A 16480-nucleotide genomic window follows, 5' to 3' on the forward strand; every position below is an offset into this window, starting at 1 on the left:
CATGTTTTAATATACTCACATAACCTGTGCTTGTGTCATGTTTTAATATACTCACATAACCTGTGCTCGTGTCATGTTTTAATATACTCACATAACCTGTGCTCGTGTCATGTTTTAATATACTCACATAACCTGTGCTGGTGTCATGTTTTAATATACTCACATAACCTGTGCTGGTGTCATGTTTTAATATACTCACATAACCTGTGCTGGTGTCATGTTTTAATATACTCACATAACCTGTGCTCGTGTCATGTTTTAATATACTCACATAACCTGTGCTCGTGTCATGTTTTAATATACTCACATAACCTGTGCTCGTGTCATGTTTTAATATACTCACATAACCTGTGCTGGTGTCATGTTTTAATATACTCACATACAGAGCCGGCCGAGCCACTAAGCGACCGTTGCAATTGCAAAGGGCCCCGTGGCCAGCAGAGGGCCCCCTAGAGTCACTGCTAGCTAGTGGGAAAAAATAAATAAAAAATCGCACAACAAAAGTAACATAAAATAAATAAATAAAAAGAAATGGACCTACAGCGCTCTTTATCAGGCATCATGATAAGCACAGAGTTGTTATTTATTTAGTTCTGTATTATGGCAAATCAACCGGGAGCTCCCCGCGAAGGCGCGCGCGCATCTTGATCCCGACTGCCCCTATGATGTCACTCGTTGTCACTCGGTCAGTCAGTTAGCGACTCCGACGAATCGACGATGTCTGACAAGAAACGAAAATATCTTTCTGGCCAAGAAAAACGACAAAAAAACAGTCTGGAAGAAGAGAAGAAGCAAGAAGATAAAGGTACGTAAACCTGTAGGCTTAATTTTCCGATTTCTGTAATATGGATAATCTGCACTAAAAGTATTATATTAAAATTAGTCTAAATCGTGCTTGTATTAATTTTCTACAGTTGTTTAACTTACATGCTAATAACATGCTGCATAAAATTGGTTTAGTAATAGGCCTATACCATTTGCTGTGGTGTTACTGTTAAATCATTTAACAGAACAATATAAACCCAGTTTGGATTCTACACTAAAGGGCTAACATTAGTTTACTCCTTATGTCCCCTTCCCTTAGGAGCACTATTAAAGTAACGTTATATGCTGCCAGTAAGCAAAGCTCCAGCTGTTGGTGAGTATAAAGGGGCTGTAAAATGATAACCTTCTGCATTTTAAAAATTAAGTCTAACTTTATGTATAATTATTTTCTTTATTTGGATTGGATTTTAATAGTTATATTGAAATGTTACCTTATTCTTAATATTGTTACTATTGATCTTCTTTGTGGTGTTTTAGATGTTATTGTTAATTTTGTTTATTTGAAAATTCTGTTTATTATTTTATATAATATTATATTTAAATGTTATTCTATTTGGTCTATTTAATTTAAATTTTAAATATATATATATATATATATATATATATATATATATATGCTGTAGTTTGTGACTCTTAAACTCTGGTGTCAATAAAAATGTATCTTTGTTCAGTGAAAATCACTTTATATGTCTTTTTATTCAGCAAGTTAATCAGTGTGTGTGTGTGTCTTGCACTGCCATTCAGCTCAGTGGTATCATAATTTTCCTTTTAGACATCAAACATAGTATATACAGTATAATATAGTTATATAGTATGGTATAGTTATAAGGTAGTCATTGCTTTTCTTTAGGCCTTAAAACGGTCAAAGGGGCCTCCAACCAAATTTTGCTTAGGGCCCCCAAAGGTCTAGGGCCGGCTCTGCTCACATAACCTGTGCTCGTGTCGTGTTTTAATATACTCACATAACCTGTGCTCGTGTCATGTTTTAGTATACTCACATAACCTGTGCTGGTGTCATGTTTTAATATACTCACATAACCTGTGCTCGTGTCGTGTTTTAATATACTCACATAACCTGTGCTCGTGTCATGTTTTAGTATACTCACATAACCTGTGCTCCTGTCATGTTTTAATATACTCACATAACCTGTGCTCGTGTCATGTTTTAATATACTCACATAACCTGTGCTGGTGTCATGTTTTAATATACTCACATAACCTGTGCTCGTGTCGTGTTTTAATATACTCACATAACCTGTGCTGGTGTCATGTTTTAATATACTCACATAACCTGTGCTGGTGTCATGTTTTAATATACTCACATAACCTGTGCTCGTGTCATGTTTTAATATACTCACATAACCTGTGCTGGTGTCATGTTTTAATATACTCACATAACCTGTGCTCGCTCGTGTCATGTTTTAATATACTCACATAACCTGTGCTCGTGTTATGTTTTAATATACTCACATAACCTGTGCTCGTGTCGTGTTTTAATATACTCACATAACCTGTGCTCGCTCGTTTCAGGTTTTAATATACTCACATAACCTGTGCTCGTGTCATATTTTAATATACTCACATAACCTGTGCTCGTGTTATGTTTTAATATACTCACATAACCTGTGCTCGTGTCATGTTTTAATATACTCACATAACCTGTGCTCGTGTCATGTTTTAATATACTCACATAACCTGTGCTCGTGTCATGTTTTAATATACTCACATAACCTGTGCTCGTGTCGTGTTTTAATATACTCACATAACCTGTGCTGGTGTCATATTTTAATATACTCACATAACCTGTGCTGGTGTCATGTTTTAATATACTCACATAACCTGTGCTGGTGTCATGTTTTAATATACTCACATAACCTGTGCTGCTGTCATATTTTAATATACTCACATAACCTGTGCTGGTGTCATGTTTTAATATACTCACATAACCTGTGCTCGTGTCATGTTTTAATATACTCACATAACCTGTGCTGGTGTCATGTTTTAATATACTCACATAACCTGTGCTCGTGTCATGTTTTAATATACTCACATAACCTGTGCTGGTGTCATGTTTTAATATACTCACATAACCTGTGCTCGTGTCATGTTTTAATATACTCACATAACCTGTGCTCGTGTCATGTTTTAATATACTCACATAACCTGTGCTGGTGTCATGTTTTAATATACTCACATAACCTGTGCTCGTCTCATGTTTTAATATACTCACATAACCTGTGCTGGTGTCATGTTTTAATATACTCACATAACCTGTGCTCGTGTCATGTTTTAATATACTCACATAACCTGTGCTCGTGTCATGTTTTAATATACTCACATAACCTGTGCTGGTGTCATGTTTTAGTATACTCACATAACCTGTGCTCGTGTCATGTTTTAATATACTCACATAACCTGTGCTGGTGTCATGTTTTAATATACTCACATAACCTGTGCTCGTGTCATGTTTTAATATACTCACATAACCTGTGCTGGTGTCATATTTTAATATACTCACATAACCTGTGCTGGTGTCATGTTTTAATATACTCACATAACCTGTGCTGGTGTCATGTTTTAATATACTCACATAACCTGTGCTCGTGTCATTTTAATATACTCACATAACCTGTGCTCGTGCTGTGTTTTAATATACTCACATAACCTTTGCTCGTGCTGTGTTTTAATATACTCACATAACCTGTGCCCGTGAAATGTTTTAATATACTCACATAACCTGTGCTCGTGTCATGTTTTAATATACTCACATAACCTGTGCTCGTGTCGTGTTTTAATATACTCACATAACCTGTGCTCGCTCGTGTCATGTTTTAATATACTCACATAACCTGTGCTCGTGTCGTGTTTTAGTATACTCACATAACCTGTGCTGGTGTCATATTTTAATATACTCACATAACCTGTGCTCGTGCTGTGTTTTAGTATACTCACATAACCTGTGCCCGTGTCATGTTTTAATATACTCACATAACCTGTGCTCGTGTTATGTTTTAATATACTCACATAACCTGTGCTTGTGTCGTGTTTTAATATACTCACATAACCTGTGCTCGTGTCATGTTTTAATATACTCACATAACCTGTGCTGGTGTCATGTTTTAATATACTCACATAACCTGTGCTCGTGTTATGTTTTAATATACTCACATAACCTGTGCTGGTGTCATGTTTTAATATACTCACATAACCTGTGCTCGTGTCATGTTTTAATATACTCACATAACCTGTGCTCGTGCTGTGTTTTAATATACTCACATAACCTGTGCCCGTGCTGTGTTTTAATATACTCACATAACCTGTGCCCGTGAAATGTTTTAATATACTCACATAACCTGTGCTTGTGTCATGTTTTAATATACTCACATAACCTGTGCTCGTGTCATGTTTTAATATACTCACATAACCTGTGCTCGTGTCATGTTTTAATATACTCACATAACCTGTGCTGGTGTCATTTTAATATACTCACATAACCTGTGCTCGTATCATGTTTTAATATACTCACATAACCTGTGCTCGTGTTATGTTTTAACATACTCACATAACCTGTGCTCGTGCTGTGTTTTAATATACTCACATAACCTGTGCTCGTGTCATGTTTTAATATACTCACATAACCTGTGCTCGTGTCATGTTTTAATATACTCACATAACCTGTGCTCGTGTCATGTTTTAATATACTCACATAACCTGTGCTGGTGTCATGTTTTAATATACTCACATAACCTGTGCTGGTGTCATGTTTTAATATACTCACATAACCTGTGCTCGTGTCATGTTTTAATATACTCACATAACCTGTGCTGGTGTTATGTTTTAATATACTCACATAACCTGTGCTGGTGTCATGTTTTAATATACTCACATAACCTGTGCTGGTGTCATGTTTTAATATACTCACATAACCTGTGCTGGTGTCATGTTTTAATATACTCACATAACCTGTGCTGGAGTCATGTTTTAATATACTCACATAACCTGTGCTGGAGTCATGTTTTAATATACTCACATAACCTGTGCGTCATGTTTTAATATACTCACATAACCTGTGCTCGTGTCATGTTTTAATATACTCACATAACCTGTGCTCGTGTCATGTTTTAATATACTCACATCAGTGTTGTAGTCGAGTCACCAATTGTCTAGTCCGAGTCGAGTCTCGAGTCCCAGTGTTCGAGTGCAACTCAGTGCATTTAGGCATGTAGACATGGTCAAGACAATCTCCTGCAGTTCAAACCGAGCATCAGTATGGGGAAGAAAGTTGATTTGAGTGACTTTGAACGTGGCATGATTGTTGGTGCCAGAAGGGCTGGTCTGAGTATTTCAGAAACTGCTAATCTACTGGGATTTTCACGCACAACCATCTCTAGGGTTTACAGAGAATGGTCCGAAAAAGAAAAAACATCCAGTGAGCGGGAGTTCTGTGGGCGGAAATGCCTTGTTGATGCCAGAGGTCAGAGGAGAATGGCCAGACTGGTTCGAGCTGATAGAAGGGCAACAGTGACTGAAATAACCACTCGTTACAACCGAGGTATGCAGCAAAGCATTTGTGAAGCCACAACACGCACAACCTTGAGGCGGATGGGCTACAACAGCAGAAGACTCCACCGGGTACCACTCATCTCCACTACAAATAGGAAAAAGAGGCTACAATTTGCAAGAGCTCACCAAAATTGAACAGTTGAAGACTGGAAAAATGTTGCCTGGTCTGATGAGTCTCGATTTCTGTTGAGACATTCAGATGTTAGAGTCAGAATTTGGCGTAAACAGAATGAGAACATGGAACCATCATGCCTTGTTACCACTGTGCAGGCTGGTGGTGGTGGTGTAATGGTGTGGGGGATGTTTTCCTGGCACACTTTAGGCCCCTTAGTGCCAATTGGGCATCGTTTAAATGCCACGGCCTACCTGAGCATTGTTTCTGACCATGTCCATCCCTTTATGGCCACCATGTACCCATCCTCTGATGGCTACTTCCACCATGTCACAAAGCTCTAATCATTTCAAATTGGTTTCTTGAACATGACAATGAGTTCACTGTACTAAAATGGCCTCCACAGTCACCAGATCTCAACCCAATAGAGCATCTTTGGGATGTGGTGGAACGGGAGATTCGCATCATGGATGTGCAGCCGACAAATCTGCGGCAACTGTGTGATGCCATCATGTCAATATGGACCAAACTCCCTGAGGAATGCTTCCAGCACCTTGTTGAATCTATGCCACGAAGAATTGAGGCAGTTCTGAAGGCAAAAGGGGGTCCAACCCGTTACTAGCATGGGGTACCTAATAAAGTGGCCGGTGAGTGTATATCCCAATGTAACTGCGGCAAAAAAACAGAAAATGCAGTGCTATAAGCAGTTGTAACTACGCAGGAAAAGAGTGCGGTTGCGATGTGTGACATAGTCAAGGTCGCTGTCTAGTTTGTTAGCTAAAATAAACATAATTGTGTTATTGTATGATAAGCGGGATGAGCGCGTCCGACTTTGGCTCAGCGCCAGCCATAGCACGAAAGCACAGTTAAAAATCAGTTATGTCACGTCACTGTACGTTCGCTCCTTAGTGTTCAGCTCAGCTGCTGCAAAGCGTGCCAAAATCGAAATCGCTGATAAGATGTAGAGGAACTTATCTAGTGTTAAATGAGTGTTACGTTATCTCTCTCACGAGAATGCAGCGTAAAGTGAGTGACGTCAGTGAGTGCGTTGTCAAGCAAGGAGAGCGAGCGCCGAGCGGTAGCAGTGTCTGTGAGAAAAAAAATAGATCACAGCCGGTCTTGGACCCCGAAACAGGAAAAGTGTAACATTGTATATCAAATTTTTATAACCTATTTAGTCAGAAACAAGTCAAAAGACGGAAGTCTTTTGACTTCATTTGATGAATGCTCAAGTCCGATTTTATATATTCTCGAGTCCGAGTCCAAGTATAGTCATCAGTCCGCGAGTCCAAGTCGAGTCACGAGTCCAGAGAATGGAGTCTCGAGTCGGACTCGAGTCCAGAGAATAAGGACTCGAGTCGGACTCGAGTCCGAGTCCAGGACTCGAGTACTCCATCACTGACTCACATAACCTGTGCTGGTGTCATGTTTTAATATACTCACATAACCTGTGCTCGTGTCATGTTTTAATATACTCACATAACCTGTGCTTGTGTCATGTTTTAATATACTCACATAACCTGTGCTCGTGTCATGTTTTAATATACTCACATAACCTGTGCTCGTGTCATGTTTTAATATACTCACATAACCTGTGCTGGTGTCATGTTTTAATATACTCACATAACCTGTGCTCGTGTCATGTTTTAATATACTCACATAACCTGTGCTGGTGTCATGTTTTAATATACTCACATAACCTGTGCTCGTGTCATGTTTTAATATACTCACATAACCTGTGCTCGTGTCATGTTTTAATATACTCACATAACCTGTGCTGGTGTCATGTTTTAATATACTCACATAACCTGTGCTCGTGTCATGTTTTAATATACTCACATAACCTGTGCTGGTGTCATGTTTTAATATACTCACATAACCTGTGCTCGTGTCATGTTTTAATATACTCACATAACCTGTGCTGGTGTCATATTTTAATATACTCACATAACCTGTGCTGGTGTCATGTTTTAATATACTCACATAACCTGTGCTGGTGTCATGTTTTAATATACTCACATAACCTGTGCTCGTGTCATTTTAATATACTCACATAACCTGTGCTCGTGCTGTGTTTTAATATACTCACATAACCTTTGCTCGTGCTGTGTTTTAATATACTCACATAACCTGTGGCCGTGAAATGTTTTAATATACTCACATAACCTGTGCTCGTGTCATGTTTTAATATACTCACATAACCTGTGCTGGTGTCGTGTTTTAATATACTCACATAACCTGTGCTCGCTCGTGTCATGTTTTAATATACTCACATAACCTGTGCTCGTGTCGTGTTTTAGTATACTCACATAACCTGTGCTGGTGTCATATTTTAATATACTCACATAACCTGTGCTCGTGTCATGTTTTAATATACTCACATAACCTGTGCTCGTGTCATGTTTTAATATACTCACATAACCTGTGCTCGTGTCATGTTTTAATATACTCACATAACCTGTGCTCGTGTTGTGTTTTAATATACTCACATAACCTGTGCTCGTGTCATGTTTTAATATACTCACATAACCTGTGCTCGTGTCATGTTTTAATATACTCACATAACCTGTGCTCATGTCGTGTTTTAATATACTCACATAACCTGTGCTCGTGTCATGTTTTAATATACTCACATAACCTGTGCTGGTGTCATGTTTTAATATACTCACATAACCTGTGCTGGTGTCATGTTTTAATATACTCACATAACCTGTGCTCGTGTCATGTTTTAATATACTCACATAACCTGTGCTCGTGTTGTGTTTTAATATACTCACATAACCTGTGCTCGTGTCATGTTTTAATATACTCACATAACCTGTGCTCGTGTCATGTTTTAATATACTCACATAACCTGTGCTCGTGTTGTGTTTTAATATACTCACATAACCTGTGCTCGTGTCATGTTTTAATATACTCACATAACCTGTGCTCGTGTCATGTTTTAATATACTCACATAACCTGTGCTCGTGTCGTGTTTTAATATACTCACATAACCTGTGCTCGTGTCATGTTTTAATATACTCACATAACCTGTGCTGGTGTCATGTTTTAATATACTCACATAACCTGTGCTGGTGTCATGTTTTAATATACTCACATAACCTGTGCTCGTGTCATGTTTTGATATACTCACATAACCTGTGCTCGTGTTGTGTTTTAATATACTCACATAACCTGTGCTGGTGTCATGTTTTAATATACTCACATAACCTGTGCTCGTGTCATGTTTTAATATACTCACATAACCTGTGCTCGTGTTGTGTTTTAATATACTCACATAACCTGTGCTCGTGTCGTGTTTTAATATATTCACATAACCTGTGCTCGTGTCATGTTTTAATATACTCACATAACCTGTGCTCGTGCTGTGTTTTAGTATACTCACATAACCTGTGCTCGTGTCATGTTTTAATATACTCATATAACCTGTGCTCGTGTCATGTTTTAATATACTCACGTAACCTGTGCTCGTGTCATGTTTTAATATACTCACATAACCTGTGCTCGTGTCATGTTTTAATATACTCACATAACCTGTGCTGGTGTCATGTTTTAATATACTCACATAACCTGTGCTGGTGTCATGTTTTAATATACTCACATAACCTGTGCTCGTGTCATGTTTTAATATACTCACATAACCTGTGCTCGTGTCATGTTTTAATATACTCACATAACCTGTGCTCGTGTCATGTTTTAATATACTCACATAACCTGTGCTGGTGTCATGTTTTAATATACTCACATAACCTGTGCTGGTGTCATGTTTTAATATACTCACATAACCTGTGCTCGTGTCATGTTTTAATATACTCACATAACCTGTGCTGGTGTTATGTTTTAATATACTCACATAACCTGTGCTGGTGTCATGTTTTAATATACTCACATAACCTGTGCTGGTGTCATGTTTTAATATACTCACATAACCTGTGCTGGTGTCATGTTTTAATATACTCACATAACCTGTGCTGGTGTCATGTTTTAATATACTCACATAACCTGTGCGTCATGTTTTAATATACTCACATAACCTGTGCTCGTGTCATGTTTTAATATACTCACATAACCTGTGCTCGTGTCATGTTTTAATATACTCACATCAGTGTTGTAGTCGAGTCACCAACTGTCGAGTCCGAGTCGAGTCTCGAGTCCCAGTGTTCGAGTGCAACTCAGTGCATTTAGGCATGTAGACATGGTCAAGACAATCTCCTGCAGTTCAAACCGAGCATCAGTATGGGGAAGAAAGTTGATTTGAGTGACTTTGAACGTGGCATGATTGTTGGTGCCAGAAGGGCTGGTCTGAGTATTTCAGAAACTGCTAATCTACTGGGATTTTCACGCACAACCATCTCTAGGGTTTACAGAGAATGGTCCGAAAAAGAAAAAACATCCAGTGAGCGGCAGTTCTGTGGGCGGAAATGCCTTGTTGATGCCAGAGGTCAGAGGAGAATGGCCAGACTGGTTCGAGCTGATAGAAGGGCAACAGTGACTGAAATAACCACTCGTTACAACCGAGGTATGCAGCAAAGCATTTGTGAAGCCACAACACGCACAACCTTGAGGCGGATGGGCTACAACAGCAGAAGACTCCACCGGGTACCACTCATCTCCACTACAAATAGGAAAAAGAGGCTACAATTTGCAAGAGCTCACCAAAATTGAACAGTTGAAGACTGGAAAAATGTTGCCTGGTCTGATGAGTCTCGATTTCTGTTGAGACATTCAGATGTTAGAGTCAGAATTTGGCGTAAACAGAATGAGAACATGGAACCATCATGCCTTGTTACCACTGTGCAGGCTGGTGGTGGTGGTGTAATGGTGTGGGGGATGTTTTCCTGGCACACTTTAGGCCCCTTAGTGCCAATTGGGCATCGTTTAAATGCCACGGCCTACCTGAGCATTGTTTCTGACCATGTCAAGTCAAGTCAAGTCACCTTTATTTATATAGCGCTTTTTACAATACAGATTGTATCAAAGCGCTTCACAGTGATAACATGAAAACAATATAACAAAAACAATATAACAATATAACAAAGTTTGTTTCTAAAAGAAATTGCGTCAACGTCCACCTTAAGTAAGGCAGATCAATAATATTATTGAATATTAAATGTTAAATGTCCCCAACTAAGCAAGCCAAAAGCCAAGGCAACAGTGGCAAGGAACCAAAACTCCATCAGGTGACAGAATGGAGAAAAAAACCTTGGGAGAAACCAGACTCAGTCGGGGGGCCAGTTCTCCTCTGGCCAACGGAAGAACAGTGCATGATTCGGGCAGCATTACAAGTCAGATTGGATCGGAACATTTAGAGTATTTTTTGGAAGTCCAAGTATGCACGCCGGTCTTAAGACGAGTTGTTGAGGATCAGTGCCGTCCACCATAGAGAGTCCATATCGCCGGTGTTGAGTCGTCACTTCATAGGCTTTGTGATTGGAGCATCTGAAGTCTCCGTGAGAGGCTGGATACAAACTGGAGCTGACGAACGCCATTTTCTCGGGACTCGCGTCCCGAGATAACAGCAGAAAAGCAAAGGGAAAATAATTAGCGTAGCTGCTGTTCATAATGATGATTTCCATAACACAGGCGTAAAAGACAAAACATGAAGACAGTGACTCTTGCGTCCCAAAATCACCCCCCTCCGTCCCCCACTCAACTCAGCCCAGCTTACTGACCTCTACGTCCCTCCTGCTGCTGAGACCTAACCACAATCTCACAATCTCTCCGCAACCCAACCATACGCGCCAACCCGTTGACTAAGGCTGTCGAGCCCCACTGGTGCGTGAATAGGCAGTTTCAGTGGACAACGGTTCCGTATGGCATACTACCTACCGCAACACAATATCTGCCCAACCACCCGTCATTCACGCAATATACACAGGAACGTAATGACTGCAAATACTATGCAACCTATACAGATAACCTACAGTCTCTTCAAGTTTTATAGTATTAAATGCATTTGATCTGATTCAGCAGTATAATAAAAGGTAAGCATTATGTAAATGCTTGGCTAAAAAGATGCGTCTTTAATCTAGTTTTAAACTGGGACAGCGAGTCAGAGCCTCGAACATTATCAGGAAGGCTATTCCAGAGTTTAGGAGCTAAATGTGAGAACGCCCTCCCTCCTTTAGTGGACTTAGATATCCTAGGAATGACTAGAAGCCTCGAATTTAGTGATCTTAAAGAACGCGATGGATTGTAGGGCGATAGAAGGTCCATTAAATACACAGGAGCTAAACCATTTAGGGCTTTATAGGTCAGTAATAGTACTTTGTAATTGATACGGAACTTGATAGGTAACCAGTGCAGAGATGATAGAATCGGTGTTATATGATCATATTTTCTTGACCTAGTAAGAACTCTAGCGGCTGCATTTTGCACTAACTGTAGCTTGTTTATTGAGGATGCAGGACAGCCAGCTAATAAGGCATTACAGTAATCTAGTCTCGAGGTCATGAATGCATGAACTAACTTTTCTGCATCGGAAACAGATAGCATGTTACGTAATTTAGCAATGTTTCTAAGATGGAAAAAGGCCGTTCTTGTAACATATGAAATATGATTTTCGAAAGACAAGTTGTGGTCTAGTATAACACCCAGGTCTTTTACTGTAGAGGATAAAGTAACAGGACATCCTTCTATATTAAAGTTGTATTGTAAGTGGTTTTGTGGATAGTTTTTTGGACCAACAAGTAATACCTCGGTTTTATCTGGATTTAGTAGCAGGAAATTATGCGTCATCCAGCATTTTATATCTTTAAGACACTCTGTCAATTTTGATGAGTTAGTGTTTTCATCTGGCCGTGATGAAATATATAATTGAGTGTCATCAGCATAACAGTGGAAATTAATTCCATGTTTTCTTATAATATTACCAAGTGGCAGCATATATATTGAGAATAGCAGAGGGCCTAACACCGATCCTTGCGGCACTCCATAGTCTACTGACGTTATCTTCGATTTTTCCCCATTTAAACAAACAAAATGGTAACGGTCTGATAAATACGATCTGAACCAGCTTAATGCCTGTCCCTGAACACCAGTGTAGTTTTGTAGTCGATCCAAGAGTATTTTATGATCGATAGTGTCAAACGCAGCACTAAGATCGAGTAGAACTAGTATTGAGATACAGCCTTGGTCAGAAGCTAAAAGTAAATCATTTGTAATTTTAACTAACGCAGTTTCTGTGCTATGATGCGGTCTGAATCCTGACTGAAATTTTTCATATATCTCATTTTCTTGCATGAAAGAGCACAATTGAGCGGACACAGTCTTTTCTAGTATTTTAGACATAAATGGAAGATTTGAAATCGGTCTGTAATTTGCTAAGTTATTTGGATCTAATTGCGGTTTCTTAATGAGAGGTTTTATTACTGCCAGCTTGAATATTTTTGGAACATGACCTAAAGATAAAGACGAGTTAATAATATTAAGAAGAGGCTCTTCCACTACAGGTAACACTTCTTTCAGAAATTTAGTTGGTATTGGATCTAATAAACATGTTGTTGGTTTAGATGCAATGATAAGTTTATTTAGCTCTTCCTGTCCTATAGTTGTAAAGCGGTGTAGTTGTTCTTGAGGGGCGATAATTGAGGCTGAATCATAAGACACCATAGAGGATTGTACATTTACAATTGTGTTTCGGATGCTTTCTATTTTCTCATTGAAGTAGTTCATAAAATCATTACAGCTATACTGTAACGGAATATTTTGCTCGGGTGATGTCTGTTTATTTGTTAGTCTAGCCACGGTGTTAAATAAAAACCTTGGATTATTTTGGTGATTTTCTATTAGTTTGCGGAGATGCTCAGCCCTGGCTGCTTTTAGAGCTTTTTTATAACGTGACATACTGTCTTTCCACGCGATTCTAAAGACCTCTAAATTAGTTTGTTTCCATTTACGCTCTAGGTTACGAGTTTCTCTCTTGATAGCATGCGTAGCACTGTTGTACCATGGTGCTTTAGTTTTCTCTCTAACCTTTTTTGATCTAATTGGTGCAACAATATCTAATGTACTAGAGAAAATGGTGCTCAAACTGCTAGTCATTTCCTCTAGTTCATCTGTTTGTTTGGGTTCACTGAGCAGCTGAGATAGATCAGGTAAGCTATTTGAGAATCTATATATAGTGATTGGAAGGATTGTTCTGCCTGGTCTATAACGTGGCGCAACATGACAAATTTCAGCAGTGCGTATTATACAAGTTACCATGTGATGATCGGTGAGATCGTCACTTTGCGGTATAATATCTATATCGGTTGGATTGGTTCCGTATGATATAATTAAATCTAGTGTATGATTTAGACGATGAGTGGGACCACTGACATTCTGCTTGACCCCAAAGGAGTTTAATAAATCTGTAAACGCAGTCCCTAACGCATCGTTTGTGTTATCTACGTGTATGCTAAAATCTCCAACAATTATTGCTTTATCGGCATTGACCAATAGATCTGAGAGAAAGTCTGCAAACTCTTTTAGGAAATCAGCATATGGCCCTGGAGGTCTATATACAGTAGCCAAGGCTAGAGATAATAGGGATTTATTTCTTACATCTAAGAGCGCAACGTTTAGCACCAGTACTTCAAACGAATTAAACCTGTGACCTGTTTCCTGAGTAACATTAAGAATATCTCTATAGATTGTTGCAACACCGCCGCCACGACCGATCAGACGGGGCTCATGCTTATAACAGTATCCTGGCGGGGTAGACTCATTTAGACCGAAATACTCGTTTGGTTTAAGCCAGGTTTCAGTAAGGCAAAGTACATCGAAGCTATTATCTGTGACCATTTCATTTACAATAACCGCCTTAGGTGTGAGCGATCTAATGTTTAGAAGACCTAGTTTTAGAAATTGTTTTTGTTCACTGATATTTAGATTTTCAGGTTTAATTACAATAAGATTTTTCCTAGATCCTACAGTGGATTTATTATTTGGCCTCACTAAACGAGGAATAGACACAGTTTCTATATAATGTTCTACACTACTTATATCAATTAAATTGGCACAGCAAAGACTGTGATTTGGAATTTGATTTTCTAGTCATACGGTGTGTAACGTCTTGGAGATGTTGTCCGACAGAACAGCCGCTCCGATTCTGCTGGGGTGCAGGCCATCAGCACGGTAGAGCCTAGGTCGCTCCCAGAACAGATTCCAATTATTTACAAAGAGCAGTTTTTGTTCATTACACAATGACATTAACCATTCATTTAGTGCAAATAATCTACTGAACCTTTCCTGTCCTTGTCGGTACGTGGGAAGCGGTCCAGACACGACCATGTCCATCCCTTTATGGCCACCATGTACCCATCCTCTGATGGCTACTTCCACCATGTCACAAAGCTCTAATCATTTCAAATTGGTTTCTTGAACATGACAATGAGTTCACTGTACTAAAATGGCCTCCACAGTCACCAGATCTCAACCCAATAGAGCATCTTTGGGATGTGGTGGAACGGGAGATTCGCATCATGGATGTGCAGCCGACAAATCTGCGGCAACTGTGTGATGCCATCATGTCAATATGGACCAAACTCCCTGAGGAATGCTTCCAGCACCTTGTTGAATCTATGCCACGAAGAATTGAGGCAGTTCTGAAGGCAAAAGGGGGTCCAACCCGTTACTAGCATGGGGTACCTAATAAAGTGGCCGGTGAGTGTATATCCCAATGTAACTGCGGCAAAAAAACAGAAAATGCAGTGCTATAAGCAGTTGTAACTACGCAGGAAAAGAGTGCGGTTGCGATGTGTGACATAGTCAAGGTCGCTGTCTAGTTTGTTAGCTAAAATAAACATAATTGTGTTATTGTATGATAAGCGGGATGAGCGCGTCCGACTTTGGCTCAGCGCCAGCCATAGCACGAAAGCACAGTTAAAAATCAGTTATGTCACGTCACTGTACGTTCGCTCCTTAGTGTTCAGCTCAGCTGCTGCAAAGCGTGCCAAAATCGAAATCGCTGATAAGATGTAGAGGAACTTATCTAGTGTTAAATGAGTGTTACGTTATCTCTCTCACGAGAATGCAGCGTAAAGTGAGTGACGTCAGTGAGTGCGTTGTCAAGCAAGGAGAGCGAGCGCCGAGCGGTAGCAGGGTCTGTGAGAAAAAAAATAGATCACAGCCGGTCTTGGACCCCGAAACAGGAAAAGTGTAACATTGTATATCAAATTTTTATAACCTATTTAGTCAGAAACAAGTCAAAAGACGGAAGTCTTTTGACTTCATTTGATGAATGCTCAAGTCCGATTTTATATATTCTCGAGTCCGAGTCCAAGTATAGTCATCAGTCCGCGAGTCCAAGTCGAGTCACGAGTCCAGAGAATGGAGTCTCGAGTCGGACTCGAGTCCAGAGAATAAGGACTCGAGTCGGACTCGAGTCCGAGTCCAGGACTCGAGTACTCCATCACTGACTCACATAACCTGTGCTGGTGTCATGTTTTAATATACTCACATAACCTGTGCTGGTGTCATGTTTTAATATACTCACATAACCTGTGCTGGTGTCATGTTTTAATATACTCACATAACCTGTGCTGGTGTCATGTTTTAATATACTCACATAACCTGTGCTTGTGTCATGTTTTAATATACTCACATAACCTGTGCTCGTGTCATGTTTTAATATACTCACATAACCTGTGCTGGTGTCATGTTTTAATATACTCACATAACCTGTGCTTGTGTCATGTTTTAATATACTCACATAACCTGTGCTGGTGTCATGTTTTAATATACTCACATAACCTGTGCTCGTGTCATGTTTTAATATACTCACATAACCTGTGCTGGTGTCATGTTTTAATATACTCACATAACCTGTGCTGGTGTCATGTTTTAATATACTCACATAACCTGTGCTTGTGTCATGTTTTAATATACTCACATAACCTGTGCTGGTGTCATGTTTTAATATACTCACATAACCTGTGCTCGTGTCATGTTTTAATATACTCACATAACCTGTGCTGGTGTCATGTTTTAATATA

The sequence above is a fragment of the Rhinichthys klamathensis genome, unplaced genomic scaffold (genome assembly GCF_029890125.1).
Source record: "Rhinichthys klamathensis goyatoka isolate OS25496 unplaced genomic scaffold, OSU_Roscu_1.1 h1tg000431l_1, whole genome shotgun sequence".
NCBI classification, from domain to species: domain Eukaryota; kingdom Metazoa; phylum Chordata; class Actinopteri; order Cypriniformes; family Leuciscidae; genus Rhinichthys; species Rhinichthys klamathensis.